General features: G+C 33.5%; 1 long non-coding RNA gene and 1 pseudogene across 1 annotated transcript; one reads left to right on the forward strand and one right to left on the reverse strand.

Moving 5' to 3' along the window:
• Positions 1–1,858, reverse strand: part of LOC112017979 (uncharacterized) — an 8,402-nt pseudogene extending 6,544 nt beyond the window's left edge.
• A 1,176-nt stretch (positions 1,859–3,034) lies between these two features.
• On the forward strand, positions 3,035–4,607 carry LOC136064784 (uncharacterized). Its single transcript, XR_010626395.1, has 3 exons — positions 3,035–3,205; positions 3,303–3,423; positions 3,732–4,607. It is a non-coding gene; the product is annotated as an uncharacterized LOC136064784 (long non-coding RNA).
• The last annotated feature ends 223 nt before the right edge of the window (positions 4,608–4,830 follow it).

The raw sequence follows: 4,830 nt of genomic DNA on the forward strand, positions 1-4,830 counted from the left end.
AAAAAAAAAGTATATGTAAGGTTTTTATTAACTTAAAAGACGATGAAAAACCAATTTTTAATTACTACAACCGTCGCTACTCTATAAATCACACACAACACTATATTCAATATCCTAAACAACATAGTTAGGCCATTTTAGATATATACCACCATATTCAACTTATAAATTACAACCCAAATCAATCATACAATTACACAATCAAAGCATGAACATGTAACATGTATTACCTTTGAATTAGTGCTTTGAATTTTCACAATTATTGAAAGAGAATCTCCAAATTTAATTTTTAGAAAACATCAAGACAAGGTGAATTTTATTCTTTTTAACTTCCATAGAAAAAAAGTATTACGCACATAATTTCAACCCTTATGAAAGAAGGTTTACATGTAGCATGCAAAACGTGTTTAATTGACTTAGAGATGTAAAAATTAGTCAACCAACTACGGTAGAATTAAGGTTTCAAATTTTAAATAAAATAATTCTACAATAATAAAAAATATTTTGTGATAAATATGATTATGAAATGCATTACTTTTCATTAAATTAGTTCAAATTACAAAATAATAATAATAATAATGAGATCACCATAAAAAATAATCACGCGCAACGCGCAGGTCTGCGACTAGTCTTTAATAATGATCCATCCTCAGAAGCCTGCAATAAAACATGTGAATATAGTTCTATCAAAGAACAGAGGGGATTTTTAGAAAATAACTACAAAACCCAAACAATATTATTAGTTAGGCAACATTTCAAACATATTGCATTTCTAACAATTCGACTTCAAAGGAGTCGATTTTACTGTTCATATCGCCTATTTTTTGCGCCACGTAGACAAAGAAATCGACTTCAGTGAAGTATATTTCTTTGTGTAGAAATCGTTTGTGTAGAAATCGACTCCACTGGAGTCGTTTTCTATACATAGAAACCGACTCCACTGAAGTCGGTTTCTATGTATAGAAAACGACTCTAGTGGAGTCGATTTCTTTGTACAAAATTCAAATGCTCCACACAAACATTTGCGGCACCATGTGGGTCTTTTTGTTGCTGATTTTTCTTGCTAGAGGTTGAAGAGACTTGGGGTTGAGGGTACTACGGTACTGGGTAGTCCCACACAAACATTTGCGGCACCATGTGGGTCTTTTTGTTGCTGATTTTTCTTGCTAGAGGTTGAAGAGACTTGGGGTTGAGGGTACTACGGTACTGGGTAGTTCTGCAATTACAAGAGGTTGATGGCATGAACCCAAATAATTTGGTGGCTCAAAAGCAATTGTTGGAAATTCCAGACCAATTAAGAATGATATTAAATTTCCATTCCTTCCATGGTTGAAACCACAACTTCGAATCTTAACATATTGTAGTAGATGAGAGAGTAGCCATTATCTTCATTAAAAAAGACCCTTACCTGAACTGCATATTTTTTTTTATGCTCCAGCTAGAACTATACAAAGAAATCGACTCCAGTGGAGTCGATTTCTACACAAATAAATAGACTTCGCTGAAGTCGATTTCTTTGTCTACGTGGCGCAAAAAATAGGCGATATGAACAGTAAAATCGACTCCTCTGAAGTCGAATTGTTAGAAATGTAATATGTTTGAAACGTTGCCTAACTAATAATATTGTTTGGGTTTTGTAGTTATTTTCTAAAAAATCCCAAGAACAGAGACACGAATGAAACCTGATGCCATCACACTGGCAATGCACCAACGCTGGCCAACATCACAGCAAACCATTAGTGTTGATTCTGAATCTCTATATACCTACAAAATTGGAGAAACACATCTAGTCAAGTTCTTTTTTTCTTTTTCCTTTCTTTTAATAAGAGAGGTATCAAATATCAACACTCTCACACATACACGTACACACACACAAGGAAACAACAGATAGCAAACACTAAAGAAGTTACAATAATGTTTCCTAAGCTAAAAATTATTCTAACAATTATAATGTAGAGTTTGTCCTGACTAAACCAGGTAACTCACCTTTTACACAAAGCCACCAATATTGTCTCTTAAATCTATGAAGTTGCTGCATCAACAGTCAGAGCAGGGCTTGTGCTTTTGTGCATCAACCCCACCTAATTTATTAGAATTTATAAGAGAAACAAATATTTGTGTAGTGTGTTTTGTGTGTTGAGGGAGAGAGAAATAGAAAGGGAAGTATTTTTTGTTTTTGGGTTTAAAGTTTCCAACATGTCTTCAAGGTTGTTGTGGGCTTCAATGGCTGCCTCATACCTCAGGATCTCAGCGTTCCACAGAGGGTTTGCTTCTGGTATATATTAGACTTTGCTTTGATGGGTTGTTCTCTATTTTCCTTTATATGTATATATTAAAATGTGGATTTGGATCACTCATTTATGTGTGTGTTAGTTAAAATGGTTGATCTATGATTCTTTGATTAGAATATTGGTTTTTGAAAATGGGGTCTGTTTTTTTTTTTTTTTTTTTTTTGTTATTGGTATCATATTTAGTTACCAAGTTTTGGTTTTTATTACTGCTGAGATTGATGGGTTCTTGAATTTTGGAAATGGGGTTTGTTTGTTGTTGTGATTGGTATCATATTTTCAAAGTTTTGGACTTGTTACGGCATAGATCAATGGGTTCTAGAATCTGGGCATTCTTATATCAACATACTCTGTGTGTGTGTGTGTGAAAGCTATACTTTTTTATAGTTTGATCAATTTTTTGTTCTGGAATTGTGATTAATGTTAAGCCAATTATTTCTATAATTTTTAATCATCATCTTGTTAAGGATTATTAATATTACCTCGTGTTTAAAATTAAAATGTAGAATGATTAAGAAAAATAATAATTAAAAAATATATTTTATTGATCTTAAATCTAAATCCAAATCCAAAGCCAAATTTACGTATCCAAACAATGAAATTTTAAATAATGAATTTCAAATTCTTCATTGTTTAAAAAGATCCAAACAAAGAATTTCAAAATCAAGGGATTTTAAATCAAGGCATTTTAAATCAATGGATTTCAAATCCAAATCCAAATTCAAATGTTGCCATCCAAACACAACCTACGGGTATTATAGTTGACCATCAAGTTCTTGTACAGCCTCAGGTGGATATCAGAGAACATGGATCTGTTACTGATAATCAACTTGCTACATCATTTCTCTTTAAGGAACAAGATCTATGAATCTATCATAATGAACATTTTAGCTCAGAATTTATCTAGCATTACTTAGGTATGCCATTTTATCAATGGACAGAGCTTTTACTACCCCTAGTAATCTCTCTCTCTCTCTCTGAACTGTCTGTCTCTTCTTGTTATGCTGGCCGCAGGTGACCTGACTAAGCAACTGTCAGAATCATTCACACCTGATAATGCCATCAGGTTTAGTCCATGATCAATTCGACAACAATTAAATGGTTTCCATTCCAAGGAACCACTTTCCTTCTTTGGGTATGCTCTTTATCATCATTTTTTTTATTCTATCTCAACCAATAACATTGCAGTCTTACATGTTACATCTGCCTTTATCTGAAGTATAAAAAAATTGGCGGTTGGAGTGGAGTGCCAGGAGTGAGGTGGTCTGGTTTAGAACTCCAAGTAAATATGTCAAAATGAAGAAATTTTTCAGAAACTAGCTTTTCCTTGGAGATGAGAGTAAAGAATGATGTAGCTGAGCACTAGCCCAACCTGCCACAACTCATAACGTTTACATGTAGTTCCTTCATGACTATGGTTTTTGACTGTTGCTTTTGTTGCAGGAGTTCCCAACAAATTCATTATTTGAGGCTGATGCAACAAGTGAAACATCCCTTGCTGACCTCTCTCGCTTCATTCCCAATATGCCGTCTTTTCCATCTGTGCCCCATGTTATCAGCAATGGGTAGCTTTTGGAAACGGTAACCTCTCACTCTATGTTTTGAGAAGAAATACGTATGTGAATGGTGAAACAAGAGTATATTAACTTCCTGAATTTCTTCTGTATTATTTTTTATCCAAGATAAAGACACTCTGAAAAGAAAATGAACGATTTTATAAAAACAAAAATGACTGAAAGTTGTTTGTGAATCTATATTAACCTAAATCAATGTAGTGACAAATTATGGAAATAGTAAGATTGACTATCTTGGCTGCTAAAATATTGTGGCTGGTGACAATGTTCTTCTTGATCTACTCCCAAGTCTTTTCCCTAAAAGCAATATTCCATTGATCAGACCCCATACATTTTATGTCTTTAGTTATTAGGTGTCTCCATGTGTTTCATGTCTTTAGTTATTTGGCTTGTAATTGAACTGGATTTTATTTGTTCTCCTTGGTGGTTATCTTCACTATTGTTGAATGTAAAATTCCTTAAATGAAATCTTTAGCTTTCAAAATCTTGATTGGTTGATTTGAGCTGACATGTTTGGTTTCTAGATTTTAGTGATGTCATGGTTGTACTCTCCGAGTTGAGTGTTCTCTTAAAATTTTAAGATTTACATGTTGGTATTTGAATCCATGCACTCACCATCTGTATGGAATGCAAGCTTTGGGTAAAAGTGATTATCTTGCTAATATGGTTTTTAAAACTTTTCTTGAGAAGAATTCATTTGAAGTGTTTGTGCTAAGTTCAACTCGTTTGGTTTATTTTCAATGATTGAAACATCATCATCCAAATCTGTGCCAATAGTGATGCACTGAAATGCCTTTTGTTCTATCAACAGATTCAATGAGACTAATCATTGATTGGGTGTGGATCATCTAAATAATTTGAAGATTTTGTGGAAAATATGGTGAAGGATCCATTGCTTGGTCCAGCTTGGATACTTTGAGGATTTCGGAAACTGATCTCGCTCAGGTACTTGGTTAATGTCATCCATA

Source organism: Quercus suber, unplaced genomic scaffold, assembly GCF_002906115.3.
Source record: "Quercus suber isolate HL8 unplaced genomic scaffold, Cork oak 2.0 scaffold_763, whole genome shotgun sequence".
Classification (NCBI taxonomy): Eukaryota; Viridiplantae; Streptophyta; class Magnoliopsida; order Fagales; family Fagaceae; genus Quercus; species Quercus suber.